This window comes from Salmo salar, unplaced genomic scaffold, assembly GCF_905237065.1.
Source record: "Salmo salar unplaced genomic scaffold, Ssal_v3.1, whole genome shotgun sequence".
NCBI lineage: Eukaryota > Metazoa > Chordata > Actinopteri > Salmoniformes > Salmonidae > Salmo > Salmo salar.
Window position 1 is genome coordinate 47945 of NW_025549420.1, and position 20163 is coordinate 68107.

The 20163-nt window shown below is 41.6% G+C and overlaps 2 pseudogenes; both read right to left on the reverse strand.

The window, feature by feature from the left end:
* Nucleotides 1–10228: 10228 nt before the first annotated feature.
* Nucleotides 10229–10981, reverse strand: LOC106612763 (olfactory receptor 52N4-like; annotated as a pseudogene).
* Nucleotides 10982–12509: 1528 nt separating this feature from the next.
* Nucleotides 12510–13441, reverse strand: LOC106612762 (olfactory receptor 11A1-like; annotated as a pseudogene).
* Nucleotides 13442–20163: the final 6722 nt, after the last annotated feature.

A 20163-nucleotide genomic window follows, 5' to 3' on the forward strand; every position in this document is an offset into this window, starting at 1 on the left:
TGCCATATATGATGATAGGAAGTCGGCTCAGCCCATAGAGGCACTATCGACTTAAGCTCTAGAACAGGTTTCTAAAGTTTCAGAGCTCTAGGTCTGATGGTTCTTTGATGGTGTGAATGCCGGTATCTATTGCAGGCTCTGTGTGTCTGTAAGCCCCACACTGTGTTACTCCATCCTTGCTGTGTGTGTGTGTGTGTGTGTGTGTGTGTGTGTGTGTGTGTGTGTGTGTGTGTGTGTGTGTGTGTGTGTGTGTGTGTGTGTGTGTGTGTGTGTGTGTGTGTGTGTGTGTGTGGCTTCTGAACCCAAAAGTCAGTGAACCATGTCCAAATGGCATAAGAAATATCCAAATGGCAGTTATACTGACCAAATGATATATATCACTATGCTAAGCCCTAAATCAACCTAGAAGGTCTATTTGTCATGTTTGATCATAGGGAGTTATAGGAAGTAAGAATTTGGTGCAATGAGAGAGAAGTGGGACTCTTTGAAAAATGTCCAAAATGACCAGGGGTGCCCAGTCAATGGGCATTTACCATCACGAATTGGACATGGTCTAATATACTGCAGAAATGCCCAATTGACTGGCTCATTGAACTCGGGATGGACGAGAAGTGACAGTGGTTCGTCTCCATCGCTCGTTGGCGCAATGAGAGAGAAGTGGGATTCTGTCGTTTTTTTGAAAATCTATTGGATGGGCACGGGTGGGGGGTGCTCCATACCCAGCCATGGACCCCTTGCACCCCCAAAAGGCATTAAAAACAGTTTAAAAAAATGTGCTCCTGGTAAGCCGTTCAGATTACCAGGTGCACGGCTGTCCATTTGCAATGTCTTACAATGGGCATTTACCATCTCGAATTGAAGATGGTCTAATATACTGCAGAAATGCCCAATTGACTGGCTTGTTGAACTTGGGACGGACGAGCAGTGATTGTGGTTCCTGTCCATCGCTTGTTGGTGTTGATTGCAGCATGTCCATTTGGTGATGATAAATCCCTCATTAAAAACATTGGAAATGCACTGTCCATTTGCAATATCTTACAATGGGCATTTACAATTGTGAATTAGACATGGTCTAATATACTGCAGAAATGCCCAATTGATTGGCCCGTTTAACTCGGGATGGCCTGGGCAGTGAAAGTGGTTCCTCTCCATCGCTTGTTGGTGTTGATTTCAGCCTACCACTATTTTCAATGGCTATCACTTTTATTATAAGGCCAAGTCCTCCCAGATTGCAGTTCCTAGGGCTTCCACTAGATGGCAACAGTCTTTAGAAAGAGTTTCAGGCTTTTTTTTTGAAAAATGAGCCAGAAATTGTAGGTGGTGGCTCCCATTTTGGCTGTAGTGTTTCCAAGCGCGTGAATGAGACTGCGTTCTTTGGTATTTTTCTCCGGTAAAGACAATAACGATTCTCCGGCGCGATTGTTGCAACCCCTATTACTAGCCTGTTCAACCTCTCTTTCATATCATCTGAGATCCCCAAAGATTGGAAAGCTGCCGCGTTCATCCCTGTCTTCAAAGGGGGAGACACTCTAGAACCAAACTGCTACAGACCTATATCTATCCTACCCTGCCTTTCTAAGGTCTTCGAATGCCAAGTTAACAAACAGATCACCGACCATTTCGAATTCCACCGTACCTACTCCACTATGCATTCTGGTTTCCGAGCTGGTCATGGGTGCACCTCAGCCACGCTCAAGGTCCTAAACGATATCATAACCGCCATCGATAAAAGATAATACTGTGGAGCCGTATTCATTGGCCAAGGCTTTTGACTCTGTCAATCACCGCATTCTTATCGGCAGACTCAACAGCCTTGGTTTCTCAAATGACTGCCTCGCCTGGTTCACTAACTACTTCTCAGACAGAGTTCAGTGTGTTAAATCGGAGGGCCTGTTGTCCGGACCTCTGGCAGTCTCTATGGGGGTGCCACAGGGTTCAATTCTCGGGCCAACTCTTTTCTGTGTATACATCAATGATGTCTCTCTTGCTGGTGGCGATTCTCTGATCCACCTCTACGCAGACGACAGCATTCTGTATACAACTGGCCCTTCTTTGGACACTGTGTTAAAATTTCTTCAGGCTAGGGTCCTTTTTTCTTAATTTCCGCCTGACTGGCGTGCCAGTGTAACAAGTAAACTGCCTGTTACACAGGCCCAGAAGCCAGGATATGCATATCATTGGTACCATTGGATAGAAAACACTTTGAAGTTTGTAAAAATGTTAAAATAATGTCTGGGACTATAACACAATAGATATGATAGGGGAAAATCCAAAGAAAAACCAACCAGAATTTTTTTTTTTTTTTGATAGCCCATGCTCTAACAATGGAAGGTCATATCTAGCTCCCAGAATGCAATTCCTATGGCTTCCACTAGATGTCAACAGCCTTTGTTCGATTTTTTTTTTTTACATTTTAGTCTTTTAGCAGACGCTCTTATCCAGAGCAACTTACAGTAGTGAATGCATACATTTTTTTTTTTTTTAATTCCGTACTGGTCCCCCATGGGAATCGAACCCACAACCCTGGCGTTGCAAACACCATGCTCTACCAACTGAGCCACACGGGACCACAGGCGTGTTTCTTCCCAAACAAGGAAGAATTTTGAGTTTTGTACTGGGAGTCAGAGCTGGAAATCAGTCTGTGCGCGTGCGACGAAGAGGATGCACACCTGCTAATATTGCTTTCCTATTGAACATACTACTTTCCATATTAAATATTATAGTTTAATTATATTTTAGGGTACCTGAGGATTATATAAAAATGTATTTTGACTTGTTGTATCAAAGTTTAGCAGACATTTTTTGGGTTCCTTTCTCTGCATGTTGAATGAATGGATTACTCAAATTGATGGCGCCAAATAAACAGACTTTTTGGGATATAAAGAAGGATTTTATCAATCAAAACGACCTTACATGTTGTAGCTGGGACCCTTTGGATTGCAAATCAGACGAAGATTTTCAAAAAGTAAATGAATATTTAATCGCTATTTGAAAAATATGTTGTGGGGCGCCGTCCTCAAACAATCGCAAGGCATGCTTTAGCTGTAAAGCCTATTGTAAAGCCGACAATGCAGTTAGATGAACAAGAATTTAAGCTTTTAACCGATATAAGACACTTGTATGTACCTAAATGTTTAATATCCATAATTTTTATGATTATTTATTTGAATTGCGCGCCCTCTAATTTCACCGGAGGTTGTCAATAGGAGTCCCGCTGGCAGGACGCCTAGCCCTAAGAATTAACTAACCTCCAGACGAGCTTCAATGATATACAACTCTCCTTCTGTGGCCTCCAACTGCTCTTAATTGCAAGTAAAACTAAATGCATGCTCTTCAACCGATCGCTGCCCGCACCTGCCCGCCCGTCTATCATCACTCCTCTGCGCAGTTCTAATTTAGAATATGTGGACAACTACAAATACCTAGGTGTCTGGTTAGACCGTAAACTCTATCCTTCAAGACTTACATTAAGCATCTCCAATCCAAAATGAAATCTAGAATCGGCTTCCTATTTCACAACAAAGCATCCTTCACTCATGTTGCCAAACATACCCTCGTAAAACTGACTATCCTACCAATCCTTGACTTCGGGGATGTCATTTACAAAATAGCCTCCAACACTCGACTCAGCAAATTGGATGCAGTCTATCACAGTGCCATCCGTTTTGTCACCAAAGCCCCATATACTACCCACCACTGCGACCTGTACGCTCTCGTTGGCTGGCCCTCGCTTCAAATTTGTCGCCAAACCCATTGACTCCAGGTCATCTATACATATTTGCTAGGTAAAGCCCCGCCTTATCTCAGCTCACTGGTCACCATAGCAGCACCCACCATAGCACGCGCTCCAGCAGGTATATTTCACTGATCACCCCCAAAGCCAAATCCTACTTTGGCCGCCTTTCCTTCCAGTTCTCTGCTGCCAATGACTGGAACGAATTGCAAAAATCACTGAAGCTGGAGACTCATATCTCCCTCACTAACTTTAAGTATCAGCTGTCAGAGCAGCTTACAGATCATTGCACCTGTACATAGCCCGTCTGTAAATAGCCCACCCAACTACCTCATCCACATATTATAATTTTTTTGCTCCTTTGCACCCCAGTATCTCTACTTGCACATGAATCTTCTGCACATCTATCACTCCAGTGTTTAATTGCTAAATTGAAATTATTTCGCCACTATGGCCTATTTATTACCTTACCTCCCTAATCTTACCTCATTTGCACAAACTGTATATAGACGTTTCTATTGTGTTATTGAATGTACGTTTGTTTATTCCATGTCTAACTCTGTGTTGTTGTTTGTGTCGCACTGCTTTGCTTTATCTTGACCAGGTCACAGTTGGCCTACCTGGTTAAATAAAGGTGAAATTTTTTTATAATTGCAGGCTCTGTGTGTCTGTACGCCTCACACTGTGTCACTACTCATTGACTATGTGTGTGTGTGAGTTCAGAAAATCACATAAATCACATAGAGCTCCAAAACCCGCCACAACTGGATCTATAACATTTTTGGTTAAAGAAATGTGGGGTTTTTTTCATCACCAATAAGACATTGAAATATTTCTCTTAAAGTACGATAGATAAATGGCTGGTTCTTTTTTTCCTTACACCGTAGGTTTATGTACTTTGACGTGAAGTGGACAAATTAGCGCTATATTACCGTTTTTGACCTTTAATCCCAGAAAATGGGCCTTAACTCAAAATGCCTCGTGGCCTCGGCGCCGTCTTGTTTGTGGGCTAAAAGCCCATTTGGCCAAACCTGTGCTCACCGAGTTTCGCCTTCAAAGTCTTTTCCGTTTAGGAGAGACGGCCATGTCTGTTTGGTGATGTTTTGTCCATTTGTAATAATTTTCCAGAAATGTCACATTTTATAAAACAGAAACCAAATGTCAGAAAGACTTTATTTGATGACATCCCGGAAGATCTGGCCCTGGGGCACGACCTGAGGCCGTCGGCCTATTTTAATAACACTCGCGGACGTCTAGTAAGGGGCCATACATTTGCAATATGGAGATCCTCATCAACCATATGGGTAATGCCAACGGCGTCCCTTATGTAGGAAAGATTGGAAACAACAATAACAAACACAGGGATCTAGACAGCCACAAGCCAGGGACAATCTGCGGTCCCTGCCACAATATCTAACTGCGTCGCGGGCTGCGTTCAAGCCCTCAACAAAACCACTCTAGCTTGATAGGCAGCTAGATAGCAGATAGGCTAGCTGCTACACCAGGACAGATAGTAGCGGTCCCAGCAACTGATGCCAACCGCGTCGCAGGATCCAAACTCAAATGGTAACTATCTAGTAACTAAACTTTTTCAATAGACTTTCAAAACTTTCCAAAACAACAAACTGAGCTCTCCCTCATTCCATGTTCAACAGGAAGTGACGTGTTGTGCAGTGAGTATGGGCAGGCATAAGCTATGGACAATGTACACAACTGCGTTCTATCAATGGCAATTTGAATGCATAGAGATACCGTGACAAAATCCTGAAGCCCATTGTTGTGCCATTAATCCGCCGACATCACCTCCTGTTTCAGCAGGCTGTAATGTAACAAAATGTGGAAAAGGTCAAGAGGTCTGAGTACTTTCTAAATGCACTGTACAAGTCCTGGGTGCTGAAAATGTCCCAGTTCTTCCATGGCATGCATACTCACCAGACATGTCAGCCATTGAGCATGCTTGGGGTGCTCTTGATCGACGTGTATGACAGCATGTTCCAGTTCATGCCAATATCCAGAAAATTCACACAGCCATTGAAGATGAGTGGGACAGCATTCCACAGCCTGATCAACTCTATACGAAGGAGATGTGTCACACTGCATGATGCAAATGGTGGTCACACCAGATACTGACTGGCTTTCTGATTCATGCCCCTACCCTTTCTTAAGGTATATTTGACTAACAGATGCATATCTGTATTCCCAGTCATGTGAAATCCATAGATGAGGGTCAAATGAATTTATTTCAATTGACTGAACTTCAATTGACTGAACTGTAACCTTACATGAACTGTAACTCAGTAAAATCTTTAAAATTATTGCATGTTGCGTTTATATTTTTGTTCAGTTTATGTCAATCTAAAATTGTGTCCCAGACATGCTCATAAAGCTGGTTCATTGCTGGTTCTGAGGTTTAATCATTGTTTGAAATGTACTATCCAACTGAGGGATCTGACAGACACGGGGAGTTATTTTTAAATCATGATATCCACTATTTTTGCAAGCATAAGGACCTCATTCAACAAATGTAAATAGTTTTTGTATGCTGATGATTCTGCTCTACTGGTGTCCCATAAGAACAAAGCCTCAGTGGAAGAGATCCTTAGTGCAGAGTTATCCAATATCAGTAAATGGCTTTCAGATAACCAACTTTCCCTGCATCATGGAAAAGGTGACTAACTCATGAAGCTGGTTGAGAGAATGCGAAGTGTGTGCAAAGCTGTCATCAAGGAAAAGGGTGGCTACTTTGAAGAATCTCAAATATAAAATACATTTTCATTGGTTTAACCTGTGGAGGACAGACGTTCCCTAGCCAACAGACAATGGCATCGCACAGCGCGAAATACAAAACCAACTAAAATACCACAATTCAATTTTCTCAAACAATCAACTATTTTACACCATTTTAAAGATAAGACTCTCGTTAATCTAACCACATTGTCCGATTTCAAAAAGGCTTTACAGCGAAAGCAAAACATTAGATTATGTTAGGAGAGTACCCTGCCAAAAATAATCACACAGCCATTTTCAAAGCAAGCATATATGTCACAAAAACCAAAACCACAGCTAAATGCAGCACTAACCTTTGATCTTCATCAGATGACCCTCCTAGGACATTATGTTATACAATATATGCATGTTTTGTTCAATCAAGTTATTATTTATATCAAAAACCAGCTTTTTACATTCGCATGTGATGTTCAGAACTAGCATACCCACCGAAAACTTCCGGGGAATTACTCATGATAAACGTTCACAAAATACATAACAATTATTTTAAGAATTATAGATACAGAACGCCTTTACGCAGTCGCGGTGTCAGATTTTTAAATAGCTTTTCGGCGAAAGCACATTTTGCAATATTCTGAGTACATAGCTCGGCCATCACGGCTAGCTATTTTGACACCCACCAAGTTTGGGGCTCACTAAACTCAGAATTACTATTAGAAAAATTGGATTACCTTTGCTGTTCTTCGTCAGAATGCACTCCCAGGACTTCTACTTCAACAACAAATGTTGTTTTGGTTCCAAATAATCCATAGTTATATTCAAATAGCTCCATTTTGTTCGTGCGTTCAGGTCACTATCCGAAGGGTGACGCGCGAGCGCATTTCATGACAAAAAAAAATCTAAATATTCCATTACCGTACTTAGAAGCATGTCAAACGCTGTTTAAAATAAATGTTTATGCTATTTTTCTCGTAACATAGCGATAATATTCCAACCGGGCAACGTTGTATTCATTCAAAGGCTGAAAGAAAAAAATGGAGTAGTCTCATGAACGCGCATCTCAGTCTCACTGTCCCCAGGCTGACCACTTACAAATTCTGCTGCTGTTCTTTGCCCAGAGACAGGAGACACCCCATTCCACTTTCTGGTGGCTTTAGAGAGGCAATGGAAGCCTTAGAAAATGTCACGTTACAGCACAGATGCTGTATTTTCGATAGAGATGCAACAGAAGGAGAACAAATTGTCAGACAGGGCACTTCCTGTATGGGATCTTCTCAGGTTTTGGCCTGCCATATGAGTTCTGTTATACTCACAGACACCATTCAAACAGTTTTAGAAACGTTAGAGTGTTTTCTATCCAAATCTACTAATTATATGCATATTCTAGTTTCTGGGCAGGAGTAGTAACCAGATTAAATCGGGTACGTTTTTTATCCGGCCGTGAAAATACTGCCCCCTATCCCAAAGAAGTTAACACTTTTTTGGTTACTACATTATTCCATATGTGTTATTTCAAAGTGTTGTTGTCTTCACTATTATTCTACAATGTAGAAAATAGTGAAAATAAAGAAAAACCCTTGAATGAGTAGGTGTGTCCAAACCTTTGACTGGTAATGTATGTAATGTGTATCTATGTAATATATCTGTATCTATATAATGTTTTTGCTCCATGCACTAAAGTGACCATAATGGAAATAAGGCTGACTCAAACTTAGTATTTGCTCCTGAACTTACAAGAGGTTTGAAGACCTTTGCAATCAAGACTTCTTTGTTTTCTGTTTTTTATTAATTTCAGAAAAAGTATCATTTTTTTCACTTTGAAAATGTGGATTAGGTTGTGTAGATAAGTGTGCAAAAATCTCAATTGAAACCTTTTTTTTCCCGATTGAAATTTAAGGGCAGCAAAATGTGAAAACTGTTTAAGGGTGCTCTCTCCCTATCCCAGTCTGCTCTCCCCACATGCTTCAAGATGGCCACCATTGTCCCTGTTCCTAAAAATGTAAAGGTAACTGAACTAAATGATTATCGCCCCGTATCACTCACTTCTGTCATCATGAAGTGCTTTGAGAGACTAGTCAAGGATCATATCACCTCCACCTTACCTGTCAGCCTAGACCCACTCCAATTTGCTTACCACCCCTGCATACTGCCCTATCCCATCTGGACAAGAGGAATACCTACATATGTAAGAATGCTGTTCATTGACTATAGCTCAGCATTCAACACCATAGTACACTCCAAGCTAATCAGCCCTGGGTCTGAACCCTGCCCTGTGCAATTGGGTCCTCGACTTCCTGACGGGCCGCCCCAGGTGGTGAAGAAAGGAAACAACACCTCCACTTCGCTAATCCTCAACACTGGGGCCCCACAAGGGTGCATGCCTCCAACTCAATCATCAAGTTTGCAGACGACACAACAGTAGTAGGCTTGATTACCAACAACGATGAGACAGCCTACAGCGAGGAGGTGAGGCCTCTGGGAGTGTGGTGTCAGGAAAATAACCTCTCACTCAACATCAACAAAACAAAGGAGATGGTCGTGGACTTCAGAAAACAGCAGAGGGAGCACCCCCCGATCCACATCGACGGGACACCAGTGGAGAAGGTGAAACGTTTTAAGTTCCTCTGTGTACACATCACCGACAAACTGAAATGGTCCACCCACACACAGTTTGGCGAAGAAGGCGCAAACTCAGGAGGCTGAAGAAATTTGGACTGTCACCTAAAACCCTCACAAACTTTTATAGATGCACAATTAAGAGCATCTTGTTGGGCTGCATCACCGCCTGGATCGGCAACTGCACCGCCCACAACCGCAGGGCTCTCCAGAGGGTGGTGCGGTCTGCACAACGTACAACCGGGGGCAAACTACCTGCCCTCCAGGACACCTACAGCACCCAATGTCACAGGAATGCCAAAAAGATCATCAAGGAGAACAACCACCCAAACCACTGCCTGTTCACCCAGCTATCATCAAGAAGGCGAAGTCAGTACAGGTGCTTCAATGCTGGGACCGAGAGACAGAATCTGTTTTTCAATCTCAAGGACATCAGACAGTTAAATAGCCGTCACTAGCACAGAGAGGCTGCAGCCTACATACACAGACTTGAAATCATTGGCCACTTTAATAAATGAAACACTAGTCACTTTAATAATGTCACTTTAATAATGTTTACATATCTTGCATTACTCATCTCATATGTATATACTGTATTGTGTACTATCTACTGTATCTCAGTCTATGCCGCTCTGACATTGCTCGTCCATATATTTATATATTCTTAATTCCAATACTTTACTTACATTTGTGTGTATTAGGTATTTGTTGTGAAATTGTTAGATGTTACTTGTTAGATATTACTGCACTGTCGGAACTAGAAGCACAAGCATTTCACTACACACGAAATAACATCTGCTAAACACTTGTATGTGACAAATCAAATTTGAGTTGATTTGATAAACGAGCAAGTAGCAACTCATTTTATTCTATTCACTCAGTCTATTTATTAACAAGCCCAAATATCTGTAGAAAACCAGAAAGGTTTTAGAACAGAGGCTTGGGGGTCGCCTTATTGGTTAATTATTAAAGATCAGATACCTAAAATGACAATATTCTCAGTAAAAATAAATGATAAAAGATACGATTTCTTAAATAATTATGCCAAAAATACAACGTATTTTTACAGTCAAAATAAGCAAAAAGAAGCAGCAACACACAATTAATTATTACCAAAAAAATAACAATCAGGTTATGTTTTAGGTGAAAGCCTCAATACCTTTTTACAAGCCTGCCTGATTTTAGCCATCCTAATGCATACATAATAGTATTGAAAAGTGGTGGACATATTAGAAAATAACCTAATAAAATAGTGCGAAGTATAGGTGGAAGATGTGCAGTATCATATCTGCCTTGCAGAATCACAAATAAGCAGCCAGAGGAGAAGTTCAGCAAAGAGGCTATATGTGGCATACAGGTGTTAAATGCTTTCTGTTTTGTCTCTTTTGAAGACTAAACGAATTTGTAGAATTTTCACATATGAGTATATGGTAGGACATATAGAACAAGAAAAAGAAAGCACAGTGGAACCAAGACCCCATATGTTATTCAGTGTAGTATTTGAACAGGCGAGCTTGACTATCGAGTAGTTGTCACAATACAGTCTGTCTAGAACATTACCACAAAATTGCAGTCGCAAACTCAGAGAGATAACGATGGCATTGAGGAAAAAAGAATACAACCAGGACAGCTGAATTAAGCCACAAACTCTTTTAGGTGTCATAATATTGTTAAACTGTAGAGGATAACAAATACAAATGTACCTGTCATAGGACATAACTGATAAGCCCTGTCGATGAGAATGGGGGCATGCTCAGTCCTCCTATTCTTGTAGTCCACAATCATCTCCTTTGTCTTGATCACGTTGAGTGAGAGGTTGTTGTCCTGGCACCACACGGCCAGGTCTCTGACCAAGTCCCTATAGGCTGCCTCATCGTTGTCGGTGATCAGGCCTACTACCGTCATCGGCGGACTTGATGACGGTGTTGGAGTCATGCCCGGCCGTGCAGTCATGAGTGAACAGGGAGTAGAGGAAGGGACTGAGCACGCACCCCTGAGGGGCCCCCGTGTTGAGGATCAGAGTGGCGGATGTGTTGTTACCTACCCTTACCACCTGGGGGCAGCCCATCAGGAAGATCCAGTTGCAGAGGGAGGTGTTTAGTCCCAGGGTCCTTAGCTTAGTGATGAGCTTTGAGGGCACTATGGTGTTGAACGCTGAGCTGTAGTCAATGAACAGCATTCTCACATAGGTGTTCCTTTTGTCCAGATGGGAAAGGGCAGTGTGGAGTGCAATAGATATTACATCATCTGTGTATCTGTTAGGGTGGTATAAAATTGGACTGGGTCTAGGGTTTCTGGGATAATGGTGTTGATGTGAGCCATGACTATCCTTTCAAAGCATTTCATGGCTACAGACGTGAGTGCTATGGGTCGGTAGTCATTTAAGCAGGTTAGCTTAGTGTTCATGGGCACAGGGACTATGGTGGTCTGCTTGAAACATGTTGGTATTACAGACTCAGACAGGGAGAGGTTGAAAATGTCAGTGGAGACACTTGCCAGTTGGTCAGCGCATGCTCGGAGTACACATCCTGGTAATCCGTCTGGCCCTACGGCCCTGTGAATGTGGACCTGTTTAAAGGTCTTAATCACATTGGCTGCGGAGAGCATGATCACACAGTCGTCCGGAACAGCTGATGCTCTCATGCATGTTTCAGTGTTACTTGCCTCAAAGCGAGCATAGAAGTAATGTAGCTGGTCTGGTAGGCTCGTGTCACTGGGCAGCTCTCGGCTGTGCTTCCCTTTGTGGTCGGTAATAGTTAGCAAGCCCTGCCACATCCAACGAACATAGTAGTACGATTCGATCTTAATCCTGTATTGACGCTTTGCCTGTTTGATGGTTCGTCGGAGGGCATAGAGAGGATTTCTTATAAGCTTCCGGTTAGAGTCCCGCTCCTTGAAAGCTGCAGCTCTACCCTTTACCTCAGTGCGGATGTTGCCTGTAATCCATGGCTTCTGGTTGGGGTATGTACATACAGTCACTGTGGGGACAACATCATCGATGCACTTATTGATGAAGCCAGTGACTGATGTGGTGTACTCCTCAATGCCATCGGAAGTATCCCGGAACATATAGTCTCTGCTAGCAAAATAGTCCTGTAGCTTAGCATCTGCTTCATCTGACCAGAGAGACCAGAGCCAAGAGACCAGAAGAGGCAGAATGGGTTGGGGTGTAGGGTCATCCCAAGGATCCCACTTAGCATCTATTTGAGCACAGCTTGAAGGTAGGGAAGGCCGCTCACCTTGATGCTCTGTAGTTATGCAGTTAACTAGCTAATATGAAACAAAACATTCTGTTACAATACATTATAAACGTTAAAATAATATTTGGCCTATAGAGAAATTATTCAAAAATGACATGTATCTGTACCGTCAATAATAGCAACTATAAGTAATAAAACACATAATTAAATGTTTTTAAAAAATTACAACCAGGTTATGTTTTAGAGTAACGGCCTAGTAACTTTTTACAAGCCTGCCTGATATTAACCATCCTAATGCCATACATTATAGGATTGAAAAGTGGTGGACATATAGGAAAATAAACTAATAAAATTGTGCGAAGTATAGGTGGAAGATGTGCAGTATCATATCTGCCTTGTATAATTGAAAAATAAACAACCAAAGGAGAAGTTCAGCAAAGAGGCTATATGTGACATACTGGTGTTAAATGCTTTCTGTTTCGTCTCTTTAGAAGACTTCAAACATATTTGTAGAATTCTTACATATGAGTATATGGTAGGAAATAAAGTACAAGAAAAAGATAGCACAGTGACAACGAGACCCCATATGTTATTCAGCATAGTATTTGAACAGGCAAGCTTGACAACTGAGTAGTTGTCACAATACACTCTGTCTAGAACGTTACCACAAAATTGCAGTCGCAAACTCAGGGGGATAATGATGGAGTTGATGAAAAAAGAATACACTTGGGGCAGTATAATTAAGCCACAAATGGTTTTAGGTGTCATAATATTGTTATACTGTAGAGGATAACAAATAGACATGTACCTGTTATAGGACATAACTGCTAAATTACTATATTCTGTTAAACCGTATGTGTACAACACATAAATCTGGAGATAACAATAAAAAAGGGAAATATCATGTGTCAGAGAGTAAGTAAAACATGAGAGCAGGAAACAAACCAGTGCTCCCATACAACTGATTAACAAACAAAGCACATAGAAACAGATACATGGGTTCATGAAGGCTTCTTTCAGTGCAGATAACTCCAATAAGTAAAGCATTGGCAAGAATGATGACAAAATATATTACAGTTACTAGAGCAAAGTAGAAATACTTCAATCGTCCGATATCACCGTATGCAGCAAGCCTGAAGACCTCGTAGTGAGTAGAGTTTTCCATGGTCCTGTGAGTTGGTAAAGATGTGCTGTCAATGTTTGAAGGAGAGGAGCAAAACCTCTATAGTACTGTAACTTCAATATAACTTAAAACAATGAAATCACAGACCAGATCAGACAACCTAAATTGATAACCTTGACCTGTTCATGTTACAGTGATACATTTCCCATAGCTGTACTCACCAATATAGATGGCTTTTCATTCTCCGTATTTTTTTTTTTTAGGACGTTCTCAAGACTTTCATTTTACTAGTCATTAGGACGTTGCGGGATGGTCTCAAGGGAACGTCCCTGCAAACAAAAATGAGTCTTTTGAACGTCCCCAGAACGTCACAAAATGGTCATCTAAAGAGGTCAGGATGTTGTGTCATGGTCCCCTGGAGGTTTTTGTCACAAGATGGTCCCAGGTGTCCCAAGGTAACTAAATAATTAAATGGTATGGAGGTTTTAAGGTAAGTGGTACGCTGTTCAGCGACAATATGATCACATTTGACATGATCACTTCGAACTGAAATGTCATTATTTCATACCTGGGATATGAACTCACAACCTCTGGATTTGGGGGTATATTGTTGTTTTTTTTGCCGCACCACAATATGTAGAATTTCTGAAGTCTCATACATGTTCATTACCTATAATACATCTCTGCACTTAGCAAAATAGTGCCATCTGCACTGTTATTTTAGTTATCAGTTAATCTGACTATTCTCTCATCATTGAGTTCATTTACTTATTTCAACTATTTGAGTTTGGCTTTTCAGTATAGTTGTCTGTTTTAGTCGTACTCCTGAATCACTACGATAAGTATAATAGTCTTTCTTGAGTGTATTTTTAACAGACCTAACATTTACTTTGAATTGCAAAGTGTAGGAATACAAGTGAAATCAATCATTGACATAGACAAGGTGGCATAGCATGATAATCGGAATGTTGTGAGTTCAAATCCCAGGTGAGGACATGCTTGAATAATAATTACTGTATAAACGAACATGCACAATGTAATCAATGTAATCATCTATGTCGAATATGTGAGATGAAAACAGTGTATGGTAAAAGAACTGTGTATGCACTGTGTATGGGGGGGATGTCCCTAACATTGTCAAAAGACAAAGGGCTGTGACTGGACCAGGGGTTTACAAATCAGGGACTTGATGGGCTTGGCAACAGTAACAAGTGGTGTGTAATGAAACTAGGATATACATGCCCTGGGTATACATGGATAACATTTCTTTGCTACCATCAAGTGATGTCCCCGGGAAAAAACGGGAACGAGACAAAACATCCAGAGGAACCATGACACAATGTCATAAAATCTTAGTTTGAACTGTGATGATCGAACCAAGGCCTTCAGAGGGAACAAAAATCTTTCAATAGCCTACGTTGAATCAAACTTAAAAAATCTAGAAATGAACAGACAACATAGCATCACTTAATGCGTTGAAATCTGAAGGGGATGGCCAGCAGAGATAGGTGGGATGGGATGAAGGAAACCGAGAGTTGGAATCTGGAACTGGAGATGAGTGAGAGTGAAGTGACGGTAAAAATATAAAAAGAAAGAAAGACACTAAAATGGAAGGTTGGTGGTTGGGAGCGAAGGGCGCTGAACCAGTGGCCATGAGGTTGCTGGTTCAGTTCCCTGAGTTAGCTGGCAGGGGGATCTGTCGATGTGCCCCTGAGCTGGGCGCTTGACCGTGGTCACTCTGGATGGGAGCATCTGCTAGATGACTAGAATGTAATGCAAATGTTGAGCAGCTTCTCTGCAGGTGGATTGTATATTTTAAAAGTTAATAAAAATAGCGAAAATGGAAAGACCTGCTGCAGCAGCCGTCGTTGCCAATGTCACACTACTACAACACACACTAGCAACTAGCGTGGTAAGATTACAGCTTGCACTTGCCACTGATTATTTGCTCTTGCTCTCTCAGTACTGTGCCTAAACACGTTACTTGTTTTTTTATATACGGTTCCACCCACTGCAGATCAAAATTATGTTGGTTCATTCCACAATCCTGCTCTAATACAGTTGAATGGCAGGGAAAGGGGATACCAAGTCAGTTGCACAACTTTCCACCCTACCGGCTCGAATCAGCGACCTTTTGGTTACCGGCCCAACGCTCTTAACCTCTAGACCACCTGCCACCCACCTTCTGAAGGCCTAGGCAAGGAGGAACATCATACTTAATTGGCAAATGATAAAGATCAGATACCTAATATGACATAAAACATTCTCAGTGACAATACATTACAAACTTCATACTTTTTTAAAAATTATCTTTTGGCCACATATTTGTATAGTCAATTATAACAACTTAAAAAACACATCATTCAATATTACAAAAAAAAACAATCATGTTATGTTATAGGGTTAAGGCCTCGTACCTTTTTACAAGCCTGCCTGATTTTAACGATCCTAATGCCGTACATAATAGGATTGAAAAGTGGTGGACATATCAGAAAATAAACAAATAAAATAGTGTGAAGTATAGGTGGAAGATGTGCAGTATCATATCTGCCTTGTAGAGTCACAAATAACCAGCCAAAGAAGAAGTTCAGCATAGAGGCTATATGTGGTGTACAGGTGGTAAATGCTTTCTGTAAAATACTTAACATATTTCGAGGAAATAGTCAAAGAAAGCACAGTTACAAGACCCCATATTATATTTTTGTGTAATATTTGAACAGGCAAGTAGTTGTCACAATACAATCTGTCTGGAACGTTACCATAAAATTGCAGTCGTAAACTCAGGGAGATAATGATGGAGTTGATGAATAAAGAATACACCCAGGACAGTCCATTTCGGTTGACGATGTGTTCAGATAGTCCCTGGTTAAAGCCCAGGTTGAAGCACGGAAGCAACACTATTACACATAGCCAGAGTGACATTCCTAAAGAAAAATAGTAGTTTGGTAGGGTAGTACAGCACATCAGAAGAATACACATCCTTAATGTTATGAACAGGCTGTGTTAGTGGTCTAAGATCCTGTTAAAACAATGTATGTGTGGGGACCCTCTAGTCTGGTACTCTACAATGTAGAAGAAGTATGTAACATCACCATTTGGCTGGGCAAGCAATGCTATCAGCTCTCTCATTATCTGTTAAGCAGATGTTTGGGTGCCATGTATTGTGCACCATGTAAAGTAAAGAAAAAGTTAATTGAAACCAATCCAAAGCCTTGGACAAATGGACGGTTTCCTGGACCCAGATTAAGTTTAGTCCTGGACTAAAATACACTTTCATGGAAAATCCGTCACGTATTCTTGTTCCCAACCACTGGCAGGTATCTTGGTATTGTTGAGGGACTACCTTGTTAGCTTCAGTCTGAATGAGGGAAGCAACACAACAGTCTAAGGAGATGTCATTGTTGGTAGCCTGGCCCCAGATCTATTTGTGCTATCATTCCAACTCCTTGTCATGTATGGAATGACAAGGGGTGGAATGTTAGCACAAACAGACCGGTACCCAGGCTATATACGTATTAGGGCACTATAGTTTTTCCTGACCATATGATCTAACCAGGGAAAACGGAATAACTCAGGACCCTGAGTCCTAGCTATGGTCTAAGAACTAGACCCAGAGCCTTTCCTGCTCAGGTAAAAATGAGGACTGTTATTGACACGTTGACCATATGTTTGTGGGACTCACCCACAAACAGGACCAAGCCTGGCCTGTTGAGGAGTGACGGACTCCATCCTAGCTGGAGGGGTGCTCTCATCTTATCTACAAACATAGACAGGGCTCTAACTCCTCTAGCTCCACAATGAAATAGGGTGCAGGCCAGGCAGCAGGCTGTTAGCCAGCCTGCCAGCTTAGTGGAGTCTGCCACTAGCACAGTCAGCGTAGTCAGCTCAGCTTTCCCCATTGAGACCGTGCCTGTGCCTCGATCTAGGTTGGGCAAAATAAAAAATGGCGGTGTTCGCTTTAGCAGTCTCACTAGTATAAAGACCTCCTCCATTCCTGCCATTATTGAAAGAGATTGTGATACCTCACATCTCAAAATTGGGTTACTTAATGTTAGATCCCTCACTTCCAAGGCAGTTATAGTCAATGAACTAATCACTGATAATAATCTTGATGTGATTGGCCTGACTGAAACATGGCTTAAGCCTGATGAATTTACTGTGTTAAATGAGGCCTCACCCCTGGTTACACTAGTGACCATACCCCCGTGCATCCGGCAAAGGCGGAGGTGTTGCTAACATTTACGATGGCAAATTTCAATTTACAAAAAAAAAAACAATGACGTTTCGTCTTTTGAGCTTCTAGTCATGAAATCTATGCAGCCTACTCACTCACTTTTTATAGCTACTGTTTACAGGCCTCCTGGGCCATATGCAGTGTTCCTCACTGAGTTCCCTGAATTCCTATCGGATCTTGTAGTCATAGCAGATAATATTCAAATTTTTGGTGACTTTAACATTCACATGGAAAAGACCACAGACCCACTCCAAAAGGCTTTCAGAGCCATCATCGACTCAGTGGGTTTTGTCCAACATGTCTCTGGACCTACTTACTGCCACAGTCATACTCTGGACCTAGTTTTGTCCCATGGAATAAATGTTGTGGATCTTAATGTTTTTCCTCAAAATCCTGGATTATCGGACCACCATTTTATTGCGTTTGCAATCGCAACAAATAATCTGCTCAGACCCCAACCAAGGAGCATTAAAAGTCGTGCTATAAATTCTCAGACAACCCAAAGATTCCTTGATGCCCTTCCAGACTCCCTCTGCCTACCCAAGGACGTCAGAGGATAAAAATCAGTTAACCACCTAACCGAGGAACTCAATTTAACCTTGCGCAATACCCTAGATGCAGTTGCACCCCTAAAAATTTAAAACATCTGTCATAAGAAACTAGCTCCCTGGTATACAGAAAATACACGAGCTCTGAAGCAAGCTTCCAGAAAATTGGAACGGAAATGGCGCCACACCAAACTGGAAGTCTTCCGACTAGCTTGGAAAGACAGTACCGTGCAGTATCGAAGAGCCCTCACTGCTGCTCGATCATCCTATTTTTCCAACTTAATTGAGGAAAATAAGAACAATCCGAAATTTCTTTTTAATACTGTCGCAAAGCTAACTAAAAAGCAGCCTTCGCAAATGGAGGATGGCTTTCACTTCAGCAGTAATACATTTATGAACTTCTTTGAGGAAAAGATCATGATCATTAGAAAGCAAATTACAGACTCCTCTTTAAATCTGGGTATTCCTCCAAAGCTCCATTGTCCTGAGTCTACACAACTCTGCCAGGACCTAGGATCAAGGGAGATACTAAAGTGTTTTAGTACTATATCTCTTGACACAATGATGAAAATAATCATGGCCTCCAAACCCTCAAGCTGCATACTGGACCCTATTCCAACTAAACTACTGAAAGAGCTGCTTCCTGTGCTTGGCCCTGCTATGTTGAACATAATAAACGTCTCTCTATCCACCGGATGTGTACCAAGCTCACTAAAAGTGGCAGTAATAAAGCCTCTCTTGAAAAAGCCGAATCTTGATCCAGAAATTATAAAAAACTTTCGGCCTATATCGAATCTTCCATTCCTCTCAAAAATTTTAGAAAAAGCTGTTGCACAGCAACTCACTGCCTTCCTGAAGACAAACAATGTATACGAAACGCTTCAGTCTGGTTTTAGACCCCATCATAGCACTGAGACTGCACTTGTGAAGGTGGTAAATGACCTTTTAATGACATCAGACCGAGGCTCTCCATCTGTCCTCGTGCTCCTAGATCTTAGTGCCGCTTTTGATACCATCGATCACCACATTCTTTTGGAGAGATTGGAAACCCAAATTGGTCTACATGGACAAGTTCTGGCCTGGTTTAGATCTTATCTGTCGGAAAGATATCAGTTTGTCTCTGTGAATGGTTTGTCCTCTGACAAATCAATTGTACATTTCGGTGTTCCTCAAGGTTCCGTTTTAGGACCACTATTGTTTTCAGTATATATTTTACCTCTTGGGGATGTCATTCGAAAACATAATGTTAAATTTCACTGCTATGCGGACGACACACAGCTGTACATTTCAATGAAAGATGGTGAAGCCCCAAAATTGCCCTCGCTAGAAGCCTGTGTTTCAGACATAAAGAAGTGGATGGCTGCAAACGTTCTACTTTTAAACTCGGACAAAACAGAGATGCTTGTTCTAGGTCCCAAGAAACAAAGAGATCTTCTGTTGAATCTGACAATTAATCTGGATGATTGTACAGTCGTCTCAAATAAAACTGTGAAGGACCTCGGCGTTACTCTGGACCCTGATCTCTCTTTTGAAGAACATATCAAGACTGTTTCAAGGACAGCTTTTTTCCATCTACGTAACATTGCAAAAATCAGAAACTTTCTGTCCAAAAATGACGCAGAAAAATTAATCCATGCTTTTGTTACTTCTATGCTGGACTACTGCAATGCTCTACTTTCCGGCTACCCGGATAAAGCACTAAACAAACTTCAGTTAGTGCTAAATACGGCTGCTAGAATCCTGACTACAACCAAAAAATTTGATCATATTACTCCAGTGCTAGCCTCCCTACACTGGCTTCCTGTTAAGGCAAGGGCTGATTTCAAGGTTTTACTGCTAACCTACAAAGCATTACATGGGCTTGCTCCTACCTATCTTTCCGATTTGGTCCTGCCGTACATACCTACACGTACGCTACGGTCACAAGATGCAGGCCTCCTAATTGTCCCTAGAATTTCCTAAGCAAACGGCTGGAGGTAGGG